The sequence below is a fragment of the Folsomia candida genome, unplaced genomic scaffold (assembly GCF_002217175.1).
Source record: "Folsomia candida strain VU population unplaced genomic scaffold, ASM221717v1 Fcan01_Sc005, whole genome shotgun sequence".
NCBI lineage: Eukaryota > Metazoa > Arthropoda > Collembola > Entomobryomorpha > Isotomidae > Folsomia > Folsomia candida.
The window spans coordinates 4,016,200-4,032,002 of record NW_019091197.1 but is presented as its reverse complement, the minus strand read 5'-3'; positions in this window follow the sequence as shown (position 1 = coordinate 4,032,002).

The following is a 15,803-nucleotide window of genomic DNA, read 5'->3' as shown; positions in this document are numbered from 1 at the left end:
CTCTCCTTTCTCCAAGAATTTCACTTTCACTCACCCACTGCAACGGAGATTTCGAATAGAAGGTGAACAATTTTTCGTGCTCAGAGAATGCAAGAGCAATGTTTTTTGTCGGCACGTTGTTGGCAGTGGTGCAACATTTGGAATACTTGCGTTTCTTAAATTCACTGTAGAATCGAAATTTATTATAACTATAACAACCGGTTAATGGTAAGTTAAACGCTAAGGTCATAAGTTTAGTAATATGGTCTATCATGAGAGTAAAGGAAATATGCATTTTTCCGTGTTACATATGTACATAAGTACGTCCACCTTATAATATTGATAAAAGTTAAATTATAAAATCAAAATATTTACGTGCCAAAGGTGAATATGCAGTTACAGACGAATTTGATACACACTTATTTTATTTAGCTTGTGAGTTATGTATGTAAGTCGCGTTTTGATTAATCTGACCATGAGTGATACGTATGTAAACTGACGATCTTTATAACATTAGTATATTGAACGAACTGATCTTGAAGGGGTCAGTATTTGATTTAAAGATAGCTGATTTTGTCCACTTGCATTGTCAAGAACCAACGCTGAAAGAGACTAAAGCATTGATTTCAGGCCATCAAGATACACATGCATGTATGTACTTACATACATAATTGAGCCAAATGTTGGCATTTTTATCATAAGTATGTACATACTTACATAAATACACGTAAGCATACAGAAATATTTGTGTTGTATAAATATTTGCATATTATGTAAAAATGTCAACTTTTCTACGATGACTATATTTCTTTTCAATGCAGTCGACATAATCCATACATACATATGTAATTCTACATATATAAGTACGCAACTTTTATATAATCTGAATGCAGCAGTGGTCTATCTAGCGTAGCCTGCTAGAGAAATTATATGTACCAAATACAGATATCTATTTGTGTCTGCCATCTCGGATCAATATGCAAGTTATATATAAGATATACATATATAACTTCCTTCTATAATCTTATCTTATATAATACTTTGCTTGACTTATCAAGTAATTCAAAATCTACATAGGAACCTGCGTACTAATAAACTAGGCAAACATTTTTTTAAAAATAAATACATGCATCCGCTCTTATTGCATCAGTTAGGAATTACTTATTATAGCATCTTCTTCCATTATTTTACTTAAGACGCATATTACACTAAATGTGTTACGACTACATCGCCCCAACTTTCAGTATCACACTATTGGGCACACTTAACAATAACGTTATCGTGTAGTAAATCACATACTGAAAGTAATGCACTTTGGTTTCCTTATTCAAACAAAATATATTATTCCCTCCCACCCCAGCATACAATCTGTGTGCCCTAACAGACCAAATCTTCCTTCTCAGCAATCTCACTTCCCCCCGCAACCCAAAGGCACACCCTCCCCCTAACAATCTCAATACTTCCATAGAATCCTCAAACAACTTGTGGGTGTAGGGCAACGTCAGATTAGCAATTACCCCAACTACCGCCGACACCGATGGGTAAAAGGCAAACACCATAAACGGCAACAACTTGTAGAAACGTAGCGTGGCAAAATTTGAAAATATAAAGACCAACAACCCCATCAGCATTAACGCAATGGTTCCCAATTCCTGGTATCGCGCGATTGGTTTGTACGCTAATTGAAGGTGAACATGTGTTCTTAACAAGTACTCGATTTTGTTCATGAGATCCCCTTTTTGACGAGAAAGTACAATTCCCTTCGATTTTTCGACCAAAATTGAGAGGATTTTGTCCATTACGTGCAATGTTGAGAGAAAAAACAGGATGACGAGGGAGAAAATGGAACAAATTTCGAAAACGTTAATAATAAGGATGACATCTCGGAGGAGATGAAGGGCCATCATGGCGGGAAAGGTGAGACGTAGAAAAGATGAGATGTCCGTCACTACGGGGTACAAAGAGTCCATGTGCATCAATATATTGGAGGCCAGAACGAAGGGGAAGTATGCCGCAAAAACGGGAACGACGGACAGCAGGACGATCTTTTCCAGGTCAAAAAGCGGAGTGGGTGGAGGAACATGGAAGCGATGAATACCTAAAGATAGAAAAATACAATTTTTAATAAATAGAAAACGAGAAGTTCAAGCATTGCAGTTTATTCCAGTAAATTTTCTCAGTGTCAGTGACCGCGGAAGCGTGGGGGCAGAGGGACAATGTCCCCCCACCGTCCACATCATATGTTATACTAACCCCTCCTTCCTCCATCCTTCGGTGTCTCAACGGCTTCCGTGGCCACTGCTCAGTATTGCATGAAAATGTGAAATTATTCACTATAGAATTCTATTTCTCACCATGATTCTCTTTCCAATTTTTCAGGTCGCGTTCAATTTTTTGTAATTGGTTCCACCCAATCGCCGCTCCATCCCCGTATAACGTGGTCATGAGATGCATCACGGATCCGTACCAATTTAGGACCCCTAGCATCGACATGATCACAACTTTGAACAAATGTCTTGAAGGGTCAGGGCGAAATAGTTGCTGGTAAAGAACGTAAGCAAAGCCAGCTTGGTAAGTCACACTAATTGTCAGTATGCAGTTGATATGCCAATACAGGACAGATCTCTCCCTTCGCCACGACTTATATTCAATAATTTCACGTTCGCTCACCCACTGCATCGGACATTTGGAATAGAATTTGAACAATTTCGAGTGCTCGGAGAATGCAAGAACTATATTTTTTGACGACATGGTGTGTGTGTGATGAGTGGTGGAATTTTGGGAATAAATTGGTTTCTTAAATTCACCATAGGATCGAAATTTAGTAAGACGATTGCAGCTTAATAGTACTGAATTTATGTAGTTGGTTATATGATCGACCATCATGCTGGTTATGTGCAAGAAAGGAAAGTATACTATCCTCGCATTTAGGCGTGTCACCTCATTTGCATAAATCTCAATAGCCCATTTTCGGCGATACGAGCTTTCCATGTTGAGTAAACTCTATGACTCTCACGAATGCGTTAAAATATGCAAGTGAGGTGACAGAGCCGAGTACGAAGACAGTAAGTACTTATTTAGTTGTTAAATTCGCTACATATCGCAAGAACTTTGTAACTTGTCAGCTTGGATACTTGTGCTTATCTTAGAACAATATATTGAGGGTATTCATTAGTCCTTCGTATACTTCGTATCATACCCATAAAATATTTAGTTTACGAAGATAAAACAAGCGGTCAAGATTCGTAGAAATCGCAAGCTTAGGATTAATAACGCGATTTTTAGGACAAAACCTTCCGACGCTTACAAAATTTCCTACCTGTCGTAACTTATACGATACGAAGAATACTAAGGATACATACGAAGGAATAATGAATCCCCTCATTATATTAAGTTTCGAATCGATGTGAACAAACTTCAAAACTTAAACACTGATTTCTTGCCGTTTAGATAAATTGGCCAAGTGTTTTTAATTATTAAGGGCTTATCGACAGATCAACATACGTACATGTCTATGTACATTAAATATTGGCATGCAGGTAAAAATGTCCATTTTTGCTGCTTAAACAAGTGTAAATAATTCAGACAGACAAGTTTATATAATGAAGTAGAAGTATATATTATAAATACATATGTATTTATCTTGGAGAATGGGTATTTCGGAAATTAAGAATTTTACAATGCCAATCTTCTGGTTAAGGAAAATGGAATGTTGCTACGCCATTAAGTACGTACATATGTTAATATGTATATATCATGGCGATGATTATAGTTTTAAACATTTTGACTTGTCATGGCATTCAAATTATGCACAATTCTGGAAATAACCTTTTGAAAAAATAATTGCCGTAACATCCATGGTTTTTATTCTGCAAAACAAATTTTCATAATTATGACCAGAGGGCGGATATGTATGTACGTAAATTCCGCAAAATATGTATGCAATATGTGCTTAAAAAACTGGAAATATGCACGCACAAAATATTTTTCAACTAGAATTTTCTACTATATTGATAAAATATAATTTTCAGGTTACCTTAATATCTGAATGAAGAAAAATATTTTTCATTAAAAAACTTCGAAATTATGTACTACATATTTATATCTAGAGAAATACTCGAAATATGAAGGAAAATATGTCTATGCACGAAAAATCCTCAAAATATGTATGAAAATATGTAACATCTATGTACGAAAACCCGAACATATGTGAAATATGGAAAACTTTGTTTGAATATTTTCGATCGTGCTTAGATGGGATGTCGGTATGCGAAGTTTGATCTGATTTGGTATGAAAAAGTTATAAATACATACATATCCGTCCTCTGTTTATGACATGCATGGTATTAGTCTTGGAATTTTGTATAAGGTTAGAAAGTGTACAGTCTTGTATTTCAGTCGGGGTAGTTATGACGGTAATATTTCTCTAATATTAATTTACATTAATTATTGTAATTTATTATTGTTCTTTCCATGTTCATTTATGTATGTACATATGTATCTGCACATACGTAAATACGTCCATACATATGTACATATCTGTATGGATACAAGTTCAGCTTAAAATTCTATCTCATAAATATTTATTTATTTCCATCTGTGCTTAATATTTTGGGAAATATTTGATTGCTTTGCGTACGAATAAATAATATTGGGATTTGAAATCTCTACATACAATTAGGGTTGCCGCGGGTAGCGAAAATGCTGCCCGTTACCCGACCAGCTACCCGCAGCACAACTACCCGTACCCGCACGGGTAGAGTGCATACAAGTCTCAAGTGTCTCAGAAGTGAGCGCAATAGCTGATTGTACTTCATGTGTTAATCAAGTGGACGAGGCATGTTGAGACAAAGCTTCCTGGAACCGTTTTGCCATACCCCTTGAGACACTTGAGAGTTGTATGCACTCTACCCGTTACCCGCTACCCGTTATGAGAATTAGGTTAAAAACAAACCAAACTTCAGAATAAATTTGATTTGATGAATTGTTTGTTCAATTAGGTTAATGAATAGTTTGAGCTATGCAAGTAATGCTATGCAAGTAGCCCATGCCATAATTTGCTCGTCGATGTGACTCGTTATTTCTGAAACCAAAATTTTTGGCTTTCAATTGGATCGTTTTTCAAGCTATGCCGGTATTTCTTAGCCAGCTATGTATCTATCAAAAATTTGAGCCAAAAAATAGGAATTACATGGCACTTATTTTTCCGTTGAATGACAAGTTTAAAGGATACTATTGCAGGGACAGAGTTCAATGTCCACCATGGATTTCGTCCAGTGGAGGAAAAAGATACAGAACATTTACTTATCTAAAAATCAAAGTTTGCTGCCAATATATTTCTTCGAGGGGGCATTCAACGGAAAGTATCACACGATTCCTAATTTTTGGCCTGACATTTTGATACACTCGCTGGACAATCTTGGAATAAATATATATATACCAAAAAATTCAATCTTTAGTTTGATTTTTTTCAAATTTTGAATTAAATGAAGTTGTCATTCAAAAAAATTGTTTACAAATTATTTTTGAGTTTCAATCGGATTCTGGTTTTTCATCTTCAAAGTGCAAATTAAAATCTCGTCAGTCTTACATACTTAAATACAGACAAATATAGGTCAAATTATTACTGATATTTTCGAGCAGGCAAATTATGCTTGGGCAACAATAATTGCTCCGCATTTTCTGGACGTGAAAAGTATTTGAGACCCACATAGGCTTCTGTGGCTTCCGCAAAGACACGCTCGTTATAAATGCTTGTTGCTGGCAAATGACTTTGAAATGGAAAAATAATAAATTGACGCTTTTGTTGGTAAATGGACTAACTTGCTGGTAACTTTCTTTGTGAACATGTTTATGTCGAAAATTAAATCAAAATTAAACTACCCGTTACCCTTGCGGGTAGTTCTCGCTACCCGCAGATAACGGGTACCCGTAAGAATCGTGCGGGTATGCGGGTAACGGGTACCCGACCCGTTACCCGCGGCAACCCTACATACAATATATATATTTCGAAGTAGCGTGGTATGACTGACTGGTCATACGCTGGTTTCTCTATTAGTGATTAAAATTAAATAAGCTAAATATGATTTATTACGAGACCCTGAAACTCATCATGGCATATCCGAGGGTTTAAATTTACGTCAGGGGAAATAAATGCTACGATATACTTAATTGTATCTACATTGCATAAATGAAATGACAACAGAATCACTTTAAATCGATTCAAACTGTCGCCACTTTTCTGTCCGCACAAGCAATCCGTTTCGCACAAGTCTTTACCAAATACTTAACAAGCATGCATGTGCATACAAGCATGAAACTAAATAAACAAATATTCTGCACAAATGCCTTGTTTTTTTTACTCCAGTTTAGAGATGTGCAGGGCAGGCATTTTTTAAAGCCCACCCTACCCTAAGCCCTACTTGAAAAAGCCCTACCCTACCCTATAGGGTAGGGTAAAATCGAAAACCGGGCCTGCCCTACCCTGGAAAAATAAAGCCCGCCCTAGCCCTACCCTAGATTTTCTTAACCAATAAAAGCCCTACCCTACCCTATAGGGCTTCGGGCCCGGGCCCTATCCGTAATTGTTTGTGTTAATCGTTTAATGCAACTAATAATATAAATATATTATATAATGAGTGTAATATTTAAGATTAAGAAAAATTATAATGACAATAAAGCTCCAAAAATGATCTAGTAATTTTTATAAATCAAAGTTAATTTCGATACGGTTCCACCGGATCGTCTTGTTGTGGCTGGTTCTTCTGTGGTCGAACATATTCTTATATCTGTAGAATGTAACGCAAAGTCTTTTTGGCAACTTTCCGCAAAGAAGAAATTTTGTGGCGCCATACCAAGCACATGACTCAGGATGTAAGCATGAAATTGTAAATGTCCATAGAATAATATATTTTGCTTGTGAAACAAGTCGATTGATACAGCAGAAAGATGACAAGATTTTAATTCAAGTCGCGCGTCTCATTTTTGATGTCCTACTTGATGACTGACTTCTTTATAGTAAAACGGAAAAGCCCTACCCTGCCCTACAGCATATTTATGGGCACACAAAAAAAGCCCGCGCGGCCCTATACCCTACCTCAAAAAGCCCTACCCTACCCTACCCTAAAAAACTTTGGGTACTAAAAGCCCGCCCGCCCAAAGCCCTATAGGGTAGGGCAGGGTAGGGTTTTTTTAGGGTATACCCTGCCCTATGCACATCTCTACTCCAGTTGCAAATATCTGGATTCAGACACAAATGTCCATTTAGAAAAGTAAATGGATTGGGAAGACATATTTAACAGGACATCGCAATTCAATTTTCTGACTCCTAATCATTACTACATACCCGTAATTTGATATTAACTAAAGGTATGTTTACTCCATTTTCCACTGCAACAATTTTGACCGCCGCTTCGAAATGTATTTTATTGAATAACATGTATGTACATGCATACATATGTATGTACATGCATACATATGTATGCACAACAGCAAAATATGCAATACATTTGCGACTCGTTAGGCATCCTTGTAATGCAACATGAACAACAACTAAGCATACAATGGAACGGATACATACACTTTCATTGCTGTGCAGAAAATTATGGGACAAATTCTTAAGTCGAGCAAGTTAGCCACTTTCGCCACGCGAAAGAATATACACAGATGGCAGAGGACAGGAGAAGTTTTATAGTTCTAGCACGCGAACGTATAACGAACGAATGCCTAAGGAAAAAGTATGGGACTTGCTACCCCGCCAAAAAATTATCCCAAATACTGATATTTCTGCCTGCCATTCCGGGTCAATATGCAAATTACGTATTATATGAAGATGATTTGCATATTATGTAAGAATGACTACGACGATGACTAAATTTCACTTTTATATAATCTGAATAGAGTAAGAAGCAGTGGTCTATCGAGCATAGCCTGATAGAGAAATTATACCAAATACTGATTCTTATATCTGCCATGGCGGATCAATATGCAAATTATGTATTCTATATGAATAAGACGATACATAACTTCCTTCTATAATCTTATATAATACATTTCTTGACTAATCAAGTAATTTAAAATCTACCAACATATTTGCTAATAAATTACGTAAACCATTTTATAATAAATGCATGCATCCGCTCTTAATGAACCGGTGAGGAATTATTATGTCATTATATTCCATTATTTTGCTTAAAATTGTAAATTATCCGAGGGCGGCCCGAAGGGCCGGCCGACAGATAATTGTAATTATCTGAAGTAACACGGAATCTTGAAGTATTAGTCGTTAGTTATCAGTCAATGGTAGTTGTCTCTTGATATGCCCCAGTCTCCATCTATCCAAAGCCTAAAAAAGAGAAAAAGTAACATGCATGCCTGGGCCCGCTTCTCCCGTCACAGTCCAAAGCCAACATTTTCGAATGATAAGCGCAGTTGTTGGGGAGGTGGGAGGGCGACTAATACTTCAGGATTCCGTGTTACTTCAGATAATTACAATTATCTGTCGGCCGGCCCTTCGGGCCGCCCTCGGATAATTTACAATTATCTTTCAGTACACTTCATCTATCAGTATTAGTCGTTAGTTATCAGTCAATGGTAGTAATACAAAGCTTCATGAGAAAATGTGAAGTCGAAAACATTTATTTAATCAATAAGTTGTATCAATTACATATTCATAACCGCATTCGCAAACTCTTGCCTATCTATAATAGGTCTACGATAATGCTTCGCAAATATTTTAGAATTATTACACCAACCAGCAGCTTTAAAAATTGAGTCAATACAAGCACCTCGGTCATTAGCCTTGGATGTCGAAGAATGTCGAAAACTATGAGCTGAATAAATATTTACATCAATCCCTGCTTTAAATAATACCGTTTTTAACCATCGGCTCAACGTATCACGAGTCGCAGCTCGATGAGGTGGCCGTGTACACACAAAAAGTTTCTCATCCTGTCTTAAATCTTCAGTAACAGTTAAATAATGGGTTAAAGTGCTAACAACACATAATTCATTATCACTAAATTTAGGTAAAACCAGAACAGTTGAATCACCTGGCTTGGTGGATTTTAATTTAGTAATTTTTAATTTAGTATTTAGATTACAATTTCATATGACCCATCACCAAGCAGTTTCATATTAGCTACATTAATTGCAGACAAAGTCTGTACTCTCTGCCCTGTTGTTAGAGCAAGAAGGACAACTTATTTTAATGATAAGTCAATTAAATTTAATCCAGTTGTTTCACCTAAGTTTTTACAAAACCTTAAAACGACATCACAATCCCAAGTTTGTTGGTATTTCGGTTTAGGAGGACGAGAATTTGAAACTCCTTTTAAAAGTCGACATACCAATGGGTGAGAACCCAAACTTTGACCATCAACTTTTCCAATAATCGTAGACAGGGATGAGCGCATCGAATTAATTGTAGTGTAACCTAAACCACTATCAAACAAAGTTGCCAAAAATGATAAAATAGAATTAATCGTAGGGTTCCAAACAGAACACTCATTCTCTACACAATAAGCTTTCCACTTTTTAAAATTTGACTGATACTGCTTCCACGTTGAATCTTGGCAAGACGATTTTAGCAATTTCGTTACATTCTCGGGAAACTGGTTAGATTGCCAGATAAAACAGCTACTAGAAGATTCACCTTCCTACACATAGGATGAGAGGAATTAGTATATGGCGATCTTAAATCGTACGTATTTGCTTTTAATACAAGAATATTTGATAATAGCAGCCTTGAAAATTGAGGGTACCATGATTGCGTGGACCAATCAGGAACGACAACAATGCCAGTGGCATTGTCATTTCTTATTTTACGCAAAACTTTTGATATTTGAGAAAACGGAGGAAATGCATAGAAAAATTCTGACCAATCAATAGTGAATGAATCGACCACCTCGCAATTCGGATCAGGATACCAAGATGCAAATCGTTGACATTTAGTAGACATACTTGTCGCAAATAAGTCTATAAATGAAACTCCAAAAGTTTGGCAAATTAAGTCAAATGACCGGGAGTCGAGTGTAAAATCGCTTTCATCAATTGCTTGTCTCGATTGTCTGTCCGCAATAATATTATCTACCGATTTAATGTATGAGGCAAAAATCCAAATACTTCTCTCTTCGCACCACTCCCAAACGGCCTTTGCCGATTTTAAATTAATTGCGGAACGACAACCTCCAAACTTGTTTATGTATGCGATTGTGGTAGTGTTGTCACTGCGAATCAAAATACTACATCCAGTTAGATTACTGCACAAGGACTTTAACCCGTTCAAAACTGCAATTAATTCCAACGTATTAATGTGTAAGAGCTGTTCCTCTCGTGACCAAAAACCTCTCGTAACTTCGAGATCCGTGTGAGCTCCCCAACCAGTGGTGGAAGAATCAGTGGTCAGAACTACTAAATATTTTTGAAATCGTAAAGGATTATAGCAATGTGGTAGGACAGCCAACCACCATTTCAATTCAAATTTGCACTCCTCATTTAATTCGCATTTTGCCAAGTAATCACCGTTGGATTTTACTAAAGCTGAATTACGCAACATTTCTAAATCCCTGGTATGAATTGTGGAATAATTTACGGCCGGAGAGGCTGCAATTAACTGACCGGTCAACTTAAATAAATCATGAATGTTCATCTTTGGAATATTCAAGAACTTATGTACTTGGAATGAAATTTTTGAAATTTTACGGTCGGGCAACGAAACTCGCATTAATTTTGAATCATAAATAATACCTAAATAGTCTGCCACACGAGCAGAATTGAGCTTAGATTTCTTGACATTAATTTAAAACCCTAGCCATTTAAGTAGTATCTTGGTAGACCTAATGTTTTTCAAACATTCAAATTTAGATTTACCTAGTAATAATAAATCATCCAAGTACTGATTGGAAATATTTCCTTGATTTCTTAGTAATCCCATGATCGGTCTAAAAATCTTCGTAAACAATCTTGGCGCACATGAAATCCCAAAAGGAATACATGTAAATTGAAAAATTTTATTATTAAATTCAAATCTTAGATATTTTTGATGATCCGGATGCACCGGAATCGCATGATAGGCATCCACCAAATCAATTGTCGCCATATAAAAATCCCTCTCAATTAGAGATTCAACATGCTTATAATTTTCGATTTTAAAATGTGGAGAAATGACAAACTCATTTAAATGTTTTAAATTGATAACCAGTCGATTGGAACCAGGATCTCTTTTTGGAACTAAAAATATTCTAGAAATAAACTGACCATCACATGGCTCAACCTCAATAACGGCACCCGTTTCAATTAATTTTTGCACAGCTTTTTGTGCATTAGGAAACTCCTTTTTTGAAAATTTAAATGGTGTAGGAGGCTTATCTTGTACAGGTAAACTTAAAAAAGGAATCTTAAAATTTTCAGCTGCTGCTAATATCTCCTTATCTTTAGTAATTTTACGCCAATTAACAATATGTGAACTTAGCGACCTAGCTCTACTTACTACTGGTGGTGTCGGAATGGTCTCAGTTGAGGTCCTGTTCTGTTCTGTTCAATCTTTTACGTCTGCGGTATATGATATGTGAGCCACATCGTTTCCAATACCAAGACAGGGATAGATACTGACATCAACAACTACAAGGAAAGGTATAGTTAGGGCTGGCATGTCAGGTTTACTAGGATAGGTACTGTAGAGGAAAGGGAGTAATTATTGAAATTGAAAATTGGGGTGGACGGTGAAACAGGATAGGATGTAAATAAGGAGATATTCAAACTATCTTAGGATTTGGCCAGACAATCCTATGCAGATTATCTGCCGGCACCGAACAGTAATTTGTATTTCCATACCAGTTCGTTCCACACTTTTTGCTGCATAATACAACTCAAGAGGAATCGAACTCTCGGCTTTTTGAGTCATGACACTGATGGTCAAGCCTCTAAGCCAAGACGGCAGGTTCGATACATCGATCCCCGTTGGTTTAAATTGTGACGATATTGGGGACGAAGGCCTCCTCTGCCGAAGGAGGCCCGATTGAACTTTAAAGACGAGCCTCTATTAGAATGATAATAATTCCCTCTCGTCCTGTTTGAAAAAGTCGAACCGCCTGATGGCCGTGTAAAACTTGAAGACCTCATTACTGCCGCAGCTGACTTTGTTGCCTTAATGGTATCGCAAATATAGTCTCCAAAAAGAAGCTCTGGAGTGGAAGGCGTGTTGCACACTGCTGCGATGTCATTATTCAAACATGGTCTGATTTCTTGTTTCCGTTTCATATTTAATTCTTGAAATAGTTTTGAATTTAACGCAGCAGCCTGAATAGCGAGTCTCAAAATATCTTGACTTACATTGGTAGGCATTTGCTTTGAATTTTGCATAATTATCTCAGACAGTTTGGCTAATGCGACCGTCGAAGATGAAAGAGTATTTTGCATTTGTTGATTTTGAAAATCAGATTGCTTGATCTTAGGTGATAGAACACCCCAAATCTCTGGATTTACCCTCGGAACTCCCAGTTGTTTGCAATTTTGAGGAGTTAGGAAAAGGTTCTTAATTTCATCAAACTTTTCTTTAGGTAAGGCTGTCTTCGATAAGTTTGTAAAGGATTCAGCAACAGCGCCGTTCAAATCAGGACCAAATTCAGGTTCAAGTTGACTCACATTAAGTATTTCGAGAAGATCCTGAGATGCACCATCTTCAGGCTGGATTGTTATGTCTACAAAAAATGCTTTTTGCCTTATTCAACTCATTGCCAACAACAATTAATTGAAAAATTACCCTTATCTAAATTTAGTAGGTTCTGCATTGCGTCCCCGACCACGTCATCGGACTTTGGCTTTCCATCCTTAACTGGATTAATTAGGAGGTCTCGTATTTCTTGAATTGCTTTAGAATGATTAGCCAGTGTTTTAGCAATTTTATTCTTTTTCTTTGAAGGGTGGCAGGCAGCATCACCAACTTCATTGCTGATAAAAATAATGATACGAAAATTTCAATTTCTAAAATTTTGAAAATTAGGAGTGACCACGTCATCTCTAAAAATATGTGTGCGACCACGTCGTCACACTGGCCAAACAATATATATATATATTCAATTATTGGAGTGACCACGTCATCTCCCAATAAATAAATTTTAAAAAACAAACTTAGGTGAAGGACGCGCTTAAAATATTAAAACAAGAAGCATTACAAAATGTCATAATATCGTTTAATATTTATTAACTTTTACTTCACAGTGGGCCCAACTTTTTCATAATAATTAACAATAAATGTAACTAAACTAACGACTTGATTAACAAATAAGTGCACCGTTACAGGGAGAGTTACTAAAATATGCCAGAACATGAACAAATTTCCTCTATAACAGGTGTCGCGATTTATTGAAAGATAACCAATCACATCTTGCAAGCTTAATATACAAATACTACGTATTTCGAATAATTGTTCCAAATGCCTGAAAGTATAGCTTTTCTCCTGTATTAGTTGGGCCCACGGTGAAGTAAAGGTTAATAAATATTAAACGATATTATGACATTTTGTAATGCTTCTTGTTTTAATATTTTAAGCGCGTCCTTCACCTAAGTTTGTTTTTTAAAATTTATTTATTTAATTATTTTTAGTGATTTGTGAACTTAAATGCATAAAATAATATGCAATTATCAAATCTTAAAAGTTGATAATTCTCCTGTAGGTGGATGCGTGGTATACTAAAGTAATACCCCAGTGGGTGTGGACGTTTGGTATACTTATTTAATCCCCCAGTGGACGCTTGGTATACCAAATTAGTCCCGCAGTGGGTGTGTATGCGGCCCTACTAAATTAGTCTCCCAGGGTATGCATGCGTTAATATTTGTATTTCATGCAATTTGATCGCTGCTAATTGTTTCAGCCAAATATGCTATATGCTAAACACACCTTACATTTCTCGCACACGTTAGCAACCAGTAACCTAACACGTAAATATACATACGTAAATAGGTTGCTTAATGGAAATATTTCAAAAAGCTCTAATTCCGTGAGTTTTCATCCGATTAAGTCCAACAAAGGCTTAAAATTTGCGTATTATCCAGGAGAATAATAAAAATGGCAAGCCCCCGGTCGGAAACACTTCCTTGATGCCAAGAAATGGATTTGAAACTTAGGCATCGGACTTTCTACCTTAAGGAATTAAAATTTCGGAAAAAATAAAAAAAACGTATCTGTAAAACAGAATTCTCTGGTTTTTTTGTTTCAACATGTTTTCCATGCAACGAACGGTTTGGGCTACATCTCAGTGCGACCTTTTCAAAGTTGCAGCTGAATGCATACTTAGGCTTCGCCGTAACCATGGTGATCTTTTAACATGATCTCCTTTTGGTTACTTTTCCTTCACCTAAGAAAAATTGTGCGCGACCACGTCGTCACACTGGCCAAGACTATTTTTTTTGTTATAATTTTCCTCGCTTCTAATCATTAATGGCCCAAGCAAAATACATGAATAGTAGGCTTACCTGTTCCTCTTTTGGGGGGATGACATCTTGGACCGGAAATTTCAACAAAAATTCTGATTTTCCAACAAAAGTCAGGAAACTACGTTTTGGTGATGTGAACCGGGGCTGCATCAAAAAGACTGTGACGGGAGAAGCGGGCCCAGGCTTGCATGTTACTTTTTCTCTTTTTTAGGCTTTGGATAGATGGAGACTGGGGCATATCAAGAGACAACTACCATTGACTGATAACTAACGACTAATACTGATAGATGAAGTGTACTGAAAGATAACTCAAAATACAGTACCTAAATAAACTTAATACATATATCACCGACTACATTGCCCCGACTTTCAGTATCACACTGTTCGGCACACTTAACAATAACGTTATCGTGTAATAAATCACATACTGTAAGTAATGCACTTTAGTTTCCTTATTCAAACAAAATATATTATTCCCTCCCACCCCAGCATACAATCTGTGTGCCCTAACAGACCCAATCTTCCTTCTCAGCAATCTCACTTCCCCCGTAACCTAACGGCACATCCTGCCCCCAACAATCGTAAAATTTCCATCGAATCCTCATATAATTTATGAGTGTAGGGCAACGTCAGATTAACAATTACCCCAACCACCGCTGACACCGATGGGTAAAAGGCAAACACCATAAACGGCAATAACTTGTAGAAACGTAGCGTAGCAAAATTTGAAAATATAAAGACCAACAGCCCCACCAGCATTAGTGCAATGGTTCCCAATTCCTGGTATCGCGCGATTGGTTTGTACGCTAATTGCAGGTGAACATGTGTCCTTAACAAGTATTCGATTTTGTTCATGTTATCCCCTTTTTGACGAGAAAGTACAATTCGCTTCGATTGTTCGACCAGAATGGAGAGGATTTTGTCCATTACGTGCAATCCTGAGAGGAAAAACAGAATGACAAAGGAAAAAATGGAACAAATTTCGAACACGTTGATGACAACGATGATAAATCGGAGGACATGAAGGACCATCATGGCTGGAAAGGTGAGACGTAGAAATGATGAGATGTCCGTCACTACGGGGTACAAAGGGTCCAAGTGCATCAACATGTTGGAGGCCAGGACGAGGGGGAAGTATGCCGCAAAAACGTGAACGATGGACAGCAGGATGATCCTTTCAAGGTCGAAAAGTGGAATGGGTGAAGGAACTTGGAAGCGATGGATACCTGAAGATAGAAAAATACAATTTTTGTATGCATGGTCAGACGATAAGTGGGTCAGTGTTGAAAGGTTACGATTTTCAAATGTGTGTAAATATAAAACGAGAAGTCCCATCATTCCAGTTTGTTCCAGTAAATTTCCTCAGTATTGCCACAAAAATGTGAAATAAT